This window comes from Atheta coriaria, unplaced genomic scaffold, assembly GCF_025399875.1.
Source record: "Atheta coriaria isolate IRGN ID8LTWV9N9 unplaced genomic scaffold, Caltech_Dcor_3.1 hic_scaffold_3_pilon, whole genome shotgun sequence".
Taxonomy (NCBI): Eukaryota; Metazoa; Arthropoda; class Insecta; order Coleoptera; family Staphylinidae; genus Dalotia; species Dalotia coriaria.
Genome location: NW_027045445.1, coordinates 4432700 through 4449061, shown reverse-complemented (window position 1 = coordinate 4449061; position 16362 = coordinate 4432700). Strand labels below are relative to the sequence as shown.

Here is a 16362-nt window from a genome sequence, read left to right as displayed (position 1 = left end):
AATTTTCCGTAGTTTGAAAATTTTCAATCTGTTTCTTTCTATCGCGTTTAGTTTTTGTGGAAATCGAGAATAATTAGAATCCTCTCTCGCCGTTGCCACTTGCCGCATGCAGCAGTTCGCATATATGAACCGTGCCAAATGTAATTCGCGCTCAAGGTCGCGGGCCGTCGACGCGCCGGCTTTGCGCATCTCTTGCTTTCTTATCATAAACTCTCGCGGCGTTACTGGCACGGCTTGGGCATATGCTTTCGATGGTTTGCAGCCAGTTGCGTGCCTGGTGCTTACGTGTCCAGACGTATTTCGCGCGACGCGTATTGTTTTAGCGGACTCCTATTTTCTACATTTGCATTATATTCGGTCATCCATCGACGTGTAACATGCATCTGCTGTGTTTTGTGAATGATTAATAGTGCGTTTAACGTCCGTAAATGATTTTTTGCTCGCTTTTGATGTTTACATTTCAAATTACAAGAATGCTGCGGTTTTATTGTCGGTCATTGTGTGGTGTGGTTGGTCGCTAGATCAATTGGATTGATTGCCATGTTGTTCCCCGTTCTTAGGAGGTCCCTTCGTGCTTGAGTAAGTAATTTTTATTTTACCATTTCGATACTCCGCACAGAATATTTGTTTTTCTCCGACATGTGAATATAATATTATAATGTTGTACCATAGAATATAAATTAAAGAAATATTGCGATTTGATAGGCATTATTAAATTGCTTATGACTGGCATTTTCATGCAATATCAACTTTGTTGCATATTTGATAAAATGTGTTTTAAATTTAAATCTGCCATTACTAGATAGTCGGTTTGATGGCACTACGGTGCATGTTTTTGCGTTAAATACGAGTATTACTTGTTGGTGGTAGTGAGTGCACACCGTGTCCGTGTGCGATCACGCGATTTCGCGCATGAGATAAGTTTGTTTACCTGCAGGTATCGAATCTTTATTTCGTGGAATCAAAACACACCGTTGCTATTTGTTATATTAGCATCGTAAATTTAAGCAAATATTCGTCAATTCTTTCATGAATATAACTAACCATTTTATATTAATTCAAATAGTTTATTATAAAAATCATCAAGAATACAAAACATATTTATTATCAGCAGATTACTTGCAGATATCACTTAAATATTTTATGTAGCATGGCTCAAAATTCGTAAAATAGATTTGTATTGTTTATTTCTATATTTATCGGCAAGCGTGAGCATTCGAGACGGGCCGTCGACGCGACGACTTCGCGACTTTTTCTCTGCTGTATGAATATAATATTACATGAATATAATGTTTTCTTTTCTTATTTACAGTATTTGCCGTGCCTTGGAGTCCGATGTGATCTGCATTGGTAAGTTTATAATTCAATTATATTTTTCATTTTAATTCCTGCATCGTACATAACTTTGTATTTACGTAGTTTTTTTTTCGCGTTTCACCGCGTGTTGCAAAGACACAAGACAGTCGTGTTTTAATCCGCTCTTCTGTATCTCTTTTAGTTTTCGAGATATTCCCGATCGAAGAAAACTCTAAAAAAATGAAAAAGTTCAATTTTTGCACTTTTAGACCCGATTTCAGAACCTTTACACCCCGTATTTTAATTATTTTCTTATCTTATCTTATAGAGAATTTTCCAAACTTTCATAATCTTCGATCGGCTGGTCGCTAGCGCTTTTAGTTTAAAAAATATGTCCTCAGTCGGTCACTTCTACCGCTACCCTCGTTCGGTGCCCTGAACACGAGTCACCTTTACCGCTAGCCTCGTACGATGCCCTGAACACGAGTCACTTTAACCGCTAGCCTCGTACGGTGCTCTGAACACGAGCCACTTTTACCGCTAGCCTCGTACGGTGCCCTGAACACGAGTCACTTTTACCGCTAGCTTCGTACGGTGTTCTGAACACGAGTCACTTTAACCGCGAGCTTCGTACGGTGTCCTGAACACGAGTCACTTTTACCGCTAGCCTCGTACGGTGCCCTGAACACGAGTCACTTTTACCGCTAGCCTCGTACGGTGCCATAAATGGGAGTCGCTACCTTTATTAAATTCTTTTTTCGTTTATTAGATTTTCAATCAGATCCTATTTACCTCTTTTAGTTTACGAGATATTCGCGATTGAATAAAATGGGCAAAAATTGATAAATGTCACTTTTTAGCACTTTTACTCGCGTTTTTCGACCTTGTACTGTAGGAAATCTAATTATTTTATATTTTTATCTGATAGAGAATTTTCCAATCTTTCATAATCATCAATTCGTTGGTAGCTATCGCTTTTAGTTTAAGAGATATTAATTATCAAAAATCGTCGAAAAATAGTATCAAGCACCCCCCCTTGGCAATTTTTTTCTTAAGACTTAAAATTTCATCTCTTAGATTTCCCTTTTAACTATCCTATCTGCTAGAAAATAGTCCGTAGATTAAGACGCTGCGATCAGATCCTATTTATCTCTTTTAGTTTACGAGATATTCGCGATTGAATAAAATGGGCAAAAATTGATAAATGTCACTTTTTAGCACTTTTAGTCGCGTTTTTCGACCTTTTACTGTAGGAAATATAATTATTTTATATTTTTATCTGATAGAGAATTTTCCAATCTTTCATAATCATCAATTCGTTGGTAGCTATCGCTTTTAGTTTAAGAGATATTAATTATCAAAAATCGTCGAAAAATAGTATCAAGCACCCCCCCTTGGCAATTTTTTTCTTAAGACTTAAAATTTCATCTCTTAGATTTCCCTTTTAACTATCCTATCTGATAGAAAATAGTCCGTAGATTAAGACGCTGCGATCAGATCCTATTTATCTCTTTTAGTTTACGAGATATTCGCGATTGAATAAAATGGGCAAAAATTGATAAATGTCACTTTTTAGCACTTTTAGTCGCGTTTTTCGACCTTTTACTGTAGGAAATATAATTATTTTATATTTTTATCTGATAGAGAATTTTCCAATCTTTCATAATCATCAATTCGTTGGTAGCTATCGCTTTTAGTTTAAGAGATATTAGTTATCAAAAATCGTCGAAAAATAGTATCAAGCACCCCCCCTTGGCAATTTTTTTCTTAAGACTTAAAATTTCATCTCTTAGATTTCCCTTTTAACTATCCTATCTGATAGAAAATAGTCCGTAGATTAAGACGCTGCGATCAGATCCTATTTATCTCTTTTAGTTTACGAGATATTCGCGATTGAATAAAATGGGCAAAAATTGATAAATGTCACTTTTTCGCACTTTTAGTCGCGTTTTTCGACCTTTTACTGTAGGAAATATAATTATTTTATATTTTTATCTGATAGAGAATTTTCCAATCTTTCATAATCATCAATTCGTTGGTAGCTATCGCTTTTAGTTTAAGAGATATTAATTATCAAAAATCGTCGAAAAATACTATCAAGCACCCCCCCTTGGCAATTTTTTTCTTAAGACTCTAAATTTCATCTCTTAGATTTCCCTTTTAACTATCCTATCTGATAGAAAATAGTCCGTAGATTAAGACGCTGCGATCAGATCCTATTTATCTCTTTTAGTTTACGAGATATTCGCGATTGAATAAAATGGGCAAAAATTGATAAATGTCACTTTTTCGCACTTTTACTCGCGTTTTTCGACCTTGTACTGTAGGAAATATAATTATTTTATGTTTTTATCTAATAGAGAATTTTCCAATCTTTCATAATCATCAATTCGTTGGTAGCTATCGCTTTTAGTTTAAGAGATATTAGTTATCAAAAATCGTCGATAAATAGTATCAAGCACCCCCCCTTGGCAATTTTTTTCTTAAGACTTAAAATTTCATCTCTTAGATTTCCCTTTTAACTATCCTATCTGATAGAAAATAGTCCGTAGATTAAGACGCTGCGATCAGATCCTATGTATCTCTTTTAGTTTACGAGATATTCGCAATTGAAATAAATCGTCAAAAATTTAAAAGTGTCACTTTTTAGCACTTTTAGTCGCGTTTTTTGACATTTTACCCCATTAAATTAAATTATTTTAAATTTCCATCTGATAAAGATTTAATCTTCGGTAATCAACAATTTTCTCGTTGCTATCTCTTTTAGTTTAGAAGATATTCACTTTTGAGAATCGTGGAACTAAATTATCTTTGCCCATTTTTTCTAATGAATTAAAATTTTATTTTCTAGATTTCCAATTTAACTAGCTAATTTTATAGAAAATTTTCCGTAGTTTGAAAATTTTCAATCTGTTCCTTTTTATCGCGTTTAGTTTTTGGGAAAATTGAGAAAAATTAGAATCTTCTCTCGCTGTTGCCACTCGCCGCATGGCACATTCTTGTATCGTTTAGATCGCAATTATGTATCGTGCCACATGTAATTCGCGCACAAGGTCGCGCGCTGTCGACGTGCCGGCTTTGCGCATCTCTTGCTTTCTTATCATAAATTCTCGCGTCGTTACTGGCATGGCTTCGGCATACGCTATCGATGGTTTGCAACCAGTTTCGTGCCTGGTGCTGTCGTATCCAGATGCATTTCGCGCGACGCATATTGTTTTATCGGACTTTTATTTTCTACATTTGCATTATATTCGGTCATCAATCGAAGTGTAACATGAATCCTGCTGTGATTTGTGAATGATTAAAAGTGCGTTTAACGTCCGTAAATGATTTTTTGGTCGCTTTTGATGTGTACATTTCAAATTACAAGAATGCTGCGGTTTTATTGTCGGTTATTGTGTGACAACGGTCGCTAGATCACTTGGATTGATTGCCATGTTGTTCCCCGTTCTTAGGAGGTCCTTCGTGCTTGAGTAAGTAAGTTTTATTTCACCATTTCGATACTCTGCACAGAATGTTTGTTTTTCTCCGATATGTGAATATAATATTATTATGTTGTACCATAGAATATAAATTAAAGAAATATTGCGATTTGATAGGCATTATTAAAATTGCTTATGACTGGCATTTTCATGCAATATCAACTTTGTTGCATATTTGATAAAATGTGTTTTAAATTTAAATCTGCCATTACTAGATTGTCGGTTAGATGGCACTACGATGCACGTTTTCGCGTTAAATATTCCGTGTTAGTGGTAGTGAGTGCACATCGTGTCCGTGTGCGATCACGCGATTTCGTGCAAGAGATAAGTTTGTTTACCTGCAGGTATCGAATCTTTATTTTGTGGAATCAAAACACAACGTTCCTAGTTGTTATAACACGCGAACGTAAATTTAAACTAGGTTTGGTTAATTCTCCCAGAAGCATAATTTAATTTTTAATCTCCCTGTAATGGAAATTTATTGCGAGAAAATTCCGTAACGCGAGTTATAGTGATAGTTGTGTGTATACGCATATACGCAATAGTACTCGTAGCGCTAGGAATTGTACTTTCTTTATATTATAACACGCGAACGCGGTCTTAAACTAAGTTCGGATAAGTTCTCCCAGATGCGGAATTTAATTCTTAATCTCCCTGTATCGAAATTTATTGCGAGAAAATTCCGTAACGCGAGTTATAGTGATAGTTGTGTGTATACGCATATACGCAATAGTACTCGTAGCGCTAGGAATTGTACTTTCTTAATATTATAACACGCGAACGCGGTCTTAAACTAGGTTCGGATTAATTCTCCCAGAAGCAGAATTTAATTCTTAATCTCCTGTATGGAAATTTATTGCGAGAAAATTCCGTAACGCGAGTTATAGTGATAGTTGTGTGTATACGCATATACGCAATAGTACTCGTAGCGCTAGGAATTGTACTTTCTTAATATTATAACACGCGAACGCGGTCTTAAACTAGGTTCGGATTAATTCTCCCAGAAGCAGAATTTAATTCTTAATCTCCCTGTATCGAAATTTATTGCGAGAAAATTCCGTAACGCGAGTTATAGTGATAGTTGTGTGTATACGCATATACGCAATAGTACTCGTAGCGCTAGGAATTGTACTTTCTTAATATTATAACACGCGAACGCGGTCTTAAACTAGGTTTGGATTAATTCTCCCAGAAGCAGAATTTAATTCTTAATCTCCTGTATGGAAATTTATTGCGAGAAAATTCCGTAACGCGAGTTATAGTGATAGTTGTGTGTATACGCATATACGCAATAGTACTCGTAGCGCTAGGAATTGTACTTTCTTAATATTATAACACGCGAACGCGGTCTTAAACTAGGTTTGGATTAATTCTCCCAGAAGCAGAATTTAATTCTTAATCTCCCTGTATTGGAATTTATTGCGAGAAAATTCCGTAACGCGAGTTATAGTGATAGTTGTGTGTATACGCATATACGCAATAGTACTCGTAGCGCTAGGAATTGTACTTTCTTAATATTATAACACGCGAACGCGGTCTTAAACTAGGTTTGGATTAATTCTCCCAGAAGCAGAATTTAATTCTTAATCTCCCTGTATGGAAATTTAGTGCGAGAAAATTCCGTAACGCGAGTTATAGTGATAGTTGTGTGTATACGCATATACGCAATAGTACTCGTAGCGCTAGGAATTGTACTTTCTTAATATTATAACACGCGAACGCGGTCTTAAACTAGGTTTGGATTAATTCTCCCAGAAGCAGAATTTAATTCTTAATCTCCTGTATGGAAATTTATTGCGAGAAAATTCCGTAACGCGAGTTATAGTGATAGTTGTGTGTATACGCATATACGCAATAGTACTCGTAGCGCTAGGAATTGTACTTTCTTAATATTATAACACGCGAACGCGGTCTTAAACTAGGTTTGGATTAATTCTCCCAGAAGCAGAATTTAATTCTTAATCTCCCTGTATTGGAATTTATTGCGAGAAAATTCCGTAACGCGAGTTATAGTGATAGTTGTGTGTATACGCATATACGCAATAGTACTCGTAGCGCTAGGAATTGTACTTTCTTAATATTATAACACGCGAACGCGGTCTTAAACTAGGTTTGGATTAATTCTCCCAGAAGCAGAATTTAATTCTTAATCTCCCTGTATTGGAATTTATTGCGAGAAAATTCCGTAACGCGAGTTATAGTGATAGTTGTGTGTATACGCATATACGCAATAGTACTCGTAGCGCTAGGAATTGTACTTTCTTAATATTATAACACGCGAACGCGGTCTTAAACTAGGTTTGGATTAATTCTCCCAGAAGCAGAATTTAATTCTTAATCTCCCTGTATTGGAATTTATTGCGAGAAAATTCCGTAACGCGAGTTATAGTGATAGTTGTGTGTATACGCATATACGCAATAGTACTCGTAGCGCTAGGAATTGTACTTTCTTAATATTATAACACGCGAACGCGGTCTTAAACTAGGTTTGGATTAATTCTCCCAGAAGCAGAATTTAATTCTTAATCTCCCTGTATGGAAATTATTGCGAGAAAATTCCGTAACGCGAGTTATAGTGATAGTTGTGTGTATACGCATATACGCAATAGTACTCGTAGCGCTAGGAATTGTACTTTCTTAATATTATAACACGCGAACGCGGTCTTAAACTAGGTTTGGATTAATTCTCCCAGAAGCAGAATTTAATTCTTAATCTCCCTGTATTGGAATTTATTGCGAGAAAATTCCGTAACGCGAGTTATAGTGATAGTTGTGTGTATACGCATATACGCAATAGTACTCGTAGCGCTAGGAATTGTACTTTCTTAATATTATAACACGCGAACGCGGTCTTAAACTAGGTTTGGATTAATTCTCCCAGAAGCAGAATTTAATTCTTAATCTCCCTGTATTGAAATTTATTGCGAGAAAATTCCGTAACGCGAGTTATAGTGATAGTTGTGTGTATACGCATATACGCAATAGTACTCGTAGCGCTAGGAATTGTACTTTCTTAATATTATAACACGCGAACGCGGTCTTAAACTAGGTTTGGATTAATTCTCCCAGAAGCAGAATTTAATTCTTAATCTCCCTGTATGGAAATTTATTGCGAGAAAATTCCGTAACGCGAGTTATAGTGATAGTTGTGTGTATACGCATATACGCAATAGTACTCGTAGCGCTAGGAATTGTACTTTCTTAATATTATAACACGCGAACGCGGTCTTAAACTAGGTTTGGATTAATTCTCCCAGAAGCAGAATTTAATTCTTAATCTCCTGTATGGAAATTTATTGCGAGAAAATTCCGTAACGCGAGTTATAGTGATAGTTGTGTGTATACGCATATACGCAATAGTACTCGTAGCGCTAGGAATTGTACTTTCTTAATATTATAACACGCGAACGCGGTCTTAAACTAGGTTTGGATTAATTCTCCCAGAAGCAGAATTTAATTCTTAATCTCCCTGTATGGAAATATAGTGCCAGAAAATTCCGTAACGCGAGTTATAGTGATAGTTGTGTGTATACGCATATACGCAATAGTACTCGTAGCGCTAGGAATTGTACTTTCTTAATATTATAACACGCGAACGCGGTCTTAAACTAGGTTTGGATTAATTCTCCCAGAAGCAGAATTTAATTCTTAATCTCCCTGTATTGGAATTTATTGCGAGAAAATTCCGTAACGCGAGTTATAGTGATAGTTGTGTGTATACGCATATACGCAATAGTACTCGTAGCGCTAGGAATTGTACTTTCTTAATATTATAACACGCGAACGCGGTCTTAAACTAGGTTTGGATTAATTCTCCCAGAAGCAGAATTTAATTCTTAATCTCCCTGTATTGGAATTTATTGCGAGAAAATTCCGTAACGCGAGTTATAGTGATAGTTGTGTGTATACGCATATACGCAATAGTACTCGTAGCGCTAGGAATTGTACTTTCTTAATATTATAACACGCGAACGCGGTCTTAAACTAGGTTTGGATTAATTCTCCCAGAAGCAGAATTTAATTCTTAATCTCCCTGTATGGAAATTTATTGCGAGAAAATTCCGTAACGCGAGTTATAGTGATAGTTGTGTGTATACGCATATACGCAATAGTACTCGTAGCGCTAGGAATTGTACTTTCTTAATATTATAACACGCGAACGCGGTCTTAAACTAGGTTTGGATTAATTCTCCCAGAAGCAGAATTTAATTCTTAATCTCCCTGTATTGGAATTTATTGCGAGAAAATTCCGTAACGCGAGTTATAGTGATAGTTGTGTGTATACGCATATACGCAATAGTACTCGTAGCGCTAGGAATTGTACTTTCTTAATATTATAACACGCGAACGCGGTCTTAAACTAGGTTTGGATTAATTCTCCCAGAAGCAGAATTTAATTCTTAATCTCCCTGTATGGAAATTATTGCGAGAAAATTCCGTAACGCGAGTTATAGTGATAGTTGTGTGTATACGCATATACGCAATAGTACTCGTAGCGCTAGGAATTGTACTTTCTTAATATTATAACACGCGAACGCGGTCTTAAACTAGGTTTGGATTAATTCTCCCAGAAGCAGAATTTAATTCTTAATCTCCCTGTATTGGAATTTATTGCGAGAAAATTCCGTAACGCGAGTTATAGTGATAGTTGTGTGTATACGCATATACGCAATAGTACTCGTAGCGCTAGGAATTGTACTTTCTTAATATTATAACACGCGAACGCGGTCTTAAACTAGGTTTGGATTAATTCTCCCAGAAGCAGAATTTAATTCTTAATCTCCCTGTATTGAAATTTATTGCGAGAAAATTCCGTAACGCGAGTTATAGTGATAGTTGTGTGTATACGCATATACGCAATAGTACTCGTAGCGCTAGGAATTGTACTTTCTTAATATTATAACACGCGAACGCGGTCTTAAACTAGGTTTGGATTAATTCTCCCAGAAGCAGAATTTAATTCTTAATCTCCCTGTATGGAATTTATTGCGAGAAAATTCCGTAACGCGAGTTATAGTGATAGTTGTGTGTATACGCATATACGCAATAGTACTCGTAGCGCTAGGAATTGTACTTTCTTAATATTATAACACGCGAACGCGGTCTTAAACTAGGTTTGGATTAATTCTCCCAGAAGCAGAATTTAATTCTTAATCTCCCTGTATGGAAATATAGTGCCAGAAAATTCCGTAACGCGAGTTATAGTGATAGTTGTGTGTATACGCATATACGCAATAGTACTCGTAGCGCTAGGAATTGTACTTTCTTAATATTATAACACGCGAACGCGGTCTTAAACTAGGTTTGGATTAATTCTCCCAGAAGCAGAATTTAATTCTTAATCTCCCTGTATGGAAATTATTGCGAGAAAATTCCGTAACGCGAGTTATAGTGATAGTTGTGTGTATACGCATATACGCAATAGTACTCGTAGCGCTAGGAATTGTACTTTCTTAATATTATAACACGCGAACGCGGTCTTAAACTAGGTTTGGATTAATTCTCCCAGAAGCAGAATTTAATTCTTAATCTCCTGTATGGAAATATATTGCGAGAAAATTCCGTAACGCGAGTTATAGTGATAGTTGTGTGTATACGCATATACGCAATAGTACTCGTAGCGCTAGGAATTGTACTTTCTTAATATTATAACACGCGAACGCGGTCTTAAACTAGGTTTGGATTAATTCTCCCAGAAGCAGAATTTAATTCTTAATCTCCCTGTATTGGAATTTATTGCGAGAAAATTCCGTAACGCGAGTTATAGTGATAGTTGTGTGTATACGCATATACGCAATAGTACTCGTAGCGCTAGGAATTGTACTTTCTTAATATTATAACACGCGAACGCGGTCTTAAACTAGGTTTGGATTAATTCTCCCAGAAGCAGAATTTAATTCTTAATCTCCTGTATGGAATTTATTGCGAGAAAATTCCGTAACGCGAGTTATAGTGATAGTTGTGTGTATACGCATATACGCAATAGTACTCGTAGCGCTAGGAATTGTACTTTCTTAATATTATAACACGCGAACGCGGTCTTAAACTAGGTTTGGATTAATTCTCCCAGAAGCAGAATTTAATTCTTAATCTCCCTGTATTGGAATTTATTGCGAGAAAATTCCGTAACGCGAGTTATAGTGATAGTTGTGTGTATACGCATATACGCAATAGTACTCGTAGCGCTAGGAATTGTACTTTCTTAATATTATAACACGCGAACGCGGTCTTAAACTAGGTTTGGATTAATTCTCCCAGAAGCAGAATTTAATTCTTAATCTCCCTGTATGGAAATATAGTGCCAGAAAATTCCGTAACGCGAGTTATAGTGATAGTTGTGTGTATACGCATATACGCAATAGTACTCGTAGCGCTAGGAATTGTACTTTCTTAATATTATAACACGCGAACGCGGTCTTAAACTAGGTTTGGATTAATTCTCCCAGAAGCAGAATTTAATTCTTAATCTCCTGTATTGAATTTATTGCGAGAAAATTCCGTAACGCGAGTTATAGTGATAGTTGTGTGTATACGCATATACGCAATAGTACTCGTAGCGCTAGGAATTGTACTTTCTTAATATTATAACACGCGAACGCGGTCTTAAACTAGGTTTGGATTAATTCTCCCAGAAGCAGAATTTAATTCTTAATCTCCCTGTATTGAAATTTATTGCGAGAAAATTCCGTAACGCGAGTTATAGTGATAGTTGTGTGTATACGCATATACGCAATAGTACTCGTAGCGCTAGGAATTGTACTTTCTTAATATTATAACACGCGAACGCGGTCTTAAACTAGGTTTGGATTAATTCTCCCAGAAGCAGAATTTAATTCTTAATCTCCCTGTATTGGAATTTATTGCGAGAAAATTCCGTAACGCGAGTTATAGTGATAGTTGTGTGTATACGCATATACGCAATAGTACTCGTAGCGCTAGGAATTGTACTTTCTTAATATTATAACACGCGAACGCGGTCTTAAACTAGGTTTGGATTAATTCTCCCAGAAGCAGAATTTAATTCTTAATCTCCCTGTATTGGAATTTATTGCGAGAAAATTCCGTAACGCGAGTTATAGTGATAGTTGTGTGTATACGCATATACGCAATAGTACTCGTAGCGCTAGGAATTGTACTTTCTTAATATTATAACACGCGAACGCGGTCTTAAACTAGGTTTGGATTAATTCTCCCAGAAGCAGAATTTAATTCTTAATCTCCCTGTATGGAAATATAGTGCCAGAAAATTCCGTAACGCGAGTTATAGTGATAGTTGTGTGTATACGCATATACGCAATAGTACTCGTAGCGCTAGGAATTGTACTTTCTTAATATTATAACACGCGAACGCGGTCTTAAACTAGGTTTGGATTAATTCTCCCAGAAGCAGAATTTAATTCTTAATCTCCCTGTATTGGAATTTATTGCGAGAAAATTCCGTAACGCGAGTTATAGTGATAGTTGTGTGTATACGCATATACGCAATAGTACTCGTAGCGCTAGGAATTGTACTTTCTTAATATTATAACACGCGAACGCGGTCTTAAACTAGGTTTGGATTAATTCTCCCAGAAGCAGAATTTAATTCTTAATCTCCTGTATGGAAATTATTGCGAGAAAATTCCGTAACGCGAGTTATAGTGATAGTTGTGTGTATACGCATATACGCAATAGTACTCGTAGCGCTAGGAATTGTACTTTCTTAATATTATAACACGCGAACGCGGTCTTAAACTAGGTTTGGATTAATTCTCCCAGAAGCAGAATTTAATTCTTAATCTCCCTGTATGGAATTTATTGCGAGAAAATTCCGTAACGCGAGTTATAGTGATAGTTGTGTGTATACGCATATACGCAATAGTACTCGTAGCGCTAGGAATTGTACTTTCTTAATATTATAACACGCGAACGCGGTCTTAAACTAGGTTTGGATTAATTCTCCCAGAAGCAGAATTTAATTCTTAATCTCCTGTATGGAAATATATTGCGAGAAAATTCCGTAACGCGAGTTATAGTGATAGTTGTGTGTATACGCATATACGCAATAGTACTCGTAGCGCTAGGAATTGTACTTTCTTAATATTATAACACGCGAACGCGGTCTTAAACTAGGTTTGGATTAATTCTCCCAGAAGCAGAATTTAATTCTTAATCTCCCTGTATAGAAATTTATTGCGAGAAAATTCCGTAACGCGAGTTATAGTGATAGTTGTGTGTATACGCATATACGCAATAGTACTCGTAGCGCTAGGAATTGTACTTTCTTAATATTATAACACGCGAACGCGGTCTTAAACTAGGTTTGGATTAATTCTCCCAGAAGCAGAATTTAATTCTTAATCTCCCTGTATTGGAATTTATTGCGAGAAAATTCCGTAACGCGAGTTATAGTGATAGTTGTGTGTATACGCATATACGCAATAGTACTCGTAGCGCTAGGAATTGTACTTTCTTAATATTATAACACGCGAACGCGGTCTTAAACTAGGTTTGGATTAATTCTCCCAGAAGCAGAATTTAATTCTTAATCTCCCTGTATTGGAATTTATTGCGAGAAAATTCCGTAACGCGAGTTATAGTGATAGTTGTGTGTATACGCATATACGCAATAGTACTCGTAGCGCTAGGAATTGTACTTTCTTAATATTATAACACGCGAACGCGGTCTTAAACTAGGTTTGGATTAATTCTCCCAGAAGCAGAATTTAATTCTTAATCTCCCTGTATGGAAATATAGTGCGAGAAAATTCCGTAACGCGAGTTATAGCGATAGTTGTGTGTATACGCATATACGCAATAATACTCGTAGCGCTAGGAATTGTACTTTCTTAATATTATAACACGCGAACGCGGTCTTAAACTAGGTTTGGATTAATTCTCCCAGAAGCAGAATTTAATTCTTAATCTCCCTGTATTGGAATTTATTGCGAGAAAATTCCGTAACGCGAGTTATAGTGATAGTTGTGTGTATACGCATATACGCAATAGTACTCGTAGCGCTAGGAATTGTACTTTCTTAATATTATAACACGCGAACGCGGTCTTAAACTAGGTTTGGATTAATTCTCCCAGAAGCAGAATTTAATTCTTAATCTCCCAGTATGGAAATATAGTGCCAGAAAATTCCGTAACGCGAGTTATAGTGATAGTTGTGTGTATACGCATATACGCAATAGTACTCGTAGCGCTAGGAATTGTACTTTCTTAATATTATAACACGCGAACGCGGTCTTAAACTAGGTTTGGATTAATTCTCCCAGAAGCAGAATTTAATTCTTAATCTCCCTGTATTGGAATTTATTGCGAGAAAATTCCGTAACGCGAGTTATAGTGATAGTTGTGTGTATACGCATATACGCAATAGTACTCGTAGTTTCGTTAGTATAACGCGCGAACCGAATGCTGAAATTAACAACTGATGTAATGAATTATTATATTTTATTTTATTTTAGTGCACTTCAAAAATGTGCTATTTCAATTCCACACGCATATCGGGGTTTGTGTATAAACAAGTTTTTATATCGCTATAAACGTGCGCAATGCTGCCTCTCATGCTACGAACGTTCGACCGCTTCAGTCTGTTCTTACCTGCACGCGGCTCGGCATCATTCTTTCATTCATTCCGATTACATTACATTTTATTATTGATTAAAAATGAGCATTCCTAACGGCACCTAATGACAACAGACATGTAGATTGTTTTGCTAAGGAATTAACGACTGTCTTGTGTGCAGGATATTCCGGGAAAATTGTGTGTTAAAATAGTACAGGTTCATTATCCCTCAAAACAAATTTAAATAAGTGTGCATCATAGTGCGAGTTCTCACACACTTGTTGTTTTTTTGTTTCAGTACTTTCTATGATTACCTGATGCACTGGTAAGTTTGTAAACGTTATTACATTATACTTTCATATTTATCTAAAATTGAATGTAAAATAGATGCGTGCCGTCGGATGCGACTTGGATCTACCTGCAGAGTATGGTCATGTCAATCATCGGTTTAATAACGTGAAATTTTCCTTGCTTGCATTTTTATTTTTATTACATAAATCTGCCGGCTCTTTAACGTATTTTCGTAGCTTGGAAATTAATTATTGAGAGTAATATATTTGTAAAATATTTGTAATATATCTGTAAAATGTAGCAATTTTCTTCTTGTATCACCCTATGTTCTACTTTACCTTGCGTTCTAGTGTAAAACTGACTAAATTTGTCGTTTCTGGGTCGTTTTCTACTTAAACTTTGTATTTTATTTTTAAATTTAGGAATTTCCTGTTTGTATCACCCTGTATGTTTGTTTTTCTTGATTTCCTATTATAAGTTTTTTAAATTTGTATTCCCGACTATTTTCTGTTTTGTACTATTGATTTTCTTTTTGTGATGTAGTAATTTCTTTTTTGTAGCACCTTGTATATTTGTTTTTCTTGTTGTCCGTGAAAATTTAGCTTTAGTTGTTGTTTTAGGTTTTTCTTCTTTGCACTTTGAATTTTCTATATGTAACACCCTGTATATTTGTTCCCATTTTCACTCACGTAGAAGGTCGTAAGTCCTGTTTCAATATGGCGACATGTACGAGTATTTTGTTGACTTGTAAAATATAAACTTGTATTCTATTGTTAATAAAGAAATAGTAAAATATATTGACTTCTTTGATTTGTGTACCTCTTCTATCATTTCAGGAACAGGTCTCTAAGAGAGTTCCCTCTCTCAGTGCATGATCCCCACTATAAAAATTGTTAAGGTATCCTGTGTAATTTGTGTGCTCCTTCTTTCATTTCAGCTACAGGTCAGAAGTTGTAAGAATATTTTTAAGTGTCACCTCTCTTGAGGCGACTTAAAACTTAGAAATATTTTTACAAGACCTTATAAGGATTGTCCTTATAAGGAGTTCCCTCTCTCTGGGGGTGATCCCCCACCATAAAAATTGTTGATATGCCTGATAATTTCGGGGATGAAGCGCAGAGACATCGTAGCTGTAGGTTGGGCCGGGAGCAATGGAGGCATCTTATTAATATTTGATTCTTCTATTTATATTATTATATTATTGAACTTTTTAAAAACAACAACACAACTTAACTATGTTGCACTCGCTCCACGCACATAAGATTTTTACGCAATATGACTTAAGACGTCAATACTGAAAACGACAAAGAGGATACCACAAAGAAATATGCATGAGATTATAATTTCACATTATGTTTTATTGACAACAATAATAATAGATACATTTTTTTAAATAAAAAAAAATATCGACAGCTAGTAAACTCGGAAGTAGTAAAAACTTGCCTTAAAATACTCGCATCTCCAACACTTCAGCTATAGATATTGCAAACTCCATGCGTGCACTCACAAAATTTTTGTCTGGACATCAAAGTTATTCTTATGCGCGAAACGATAACTGATTGCCAACGGACACGCGCGCACAGGTGAAACAAAACTTAATCCACGATTGATAAACACAGCAGCGTGCAATCAAATAAATTTAATACTTGAACAATAAATATTCTTAGCCACGCGAACATACCTATCCGACGGCCACCACGCACGTCCTACAAACAACCACCATACTGGTCTGTTATTACT

General features: G+C 35.9%; 1 long non-coding RNA gene across 1 annotated transcript; it reads left to right on the top strand.

Annotated features, from left to right (window-relative positions):
- The first annotated feature begins 192 nt into the window (after nt 1–192).
- Nucleotides 193–15419, top strand: LOC135789648 (uncharacterized). The gene is made up of 4 exons (XR_010547629.1): nt 193–579; nt 1313–1350; nt 14630–14656; nt 14719–15419. It is a non-coding gene; the product is annotated as an uncharacterized lncRNA (long non-coding RNA).
- The last annotated feature ends 943 nt before the right edge of the window (nt 15420–16362 follow it).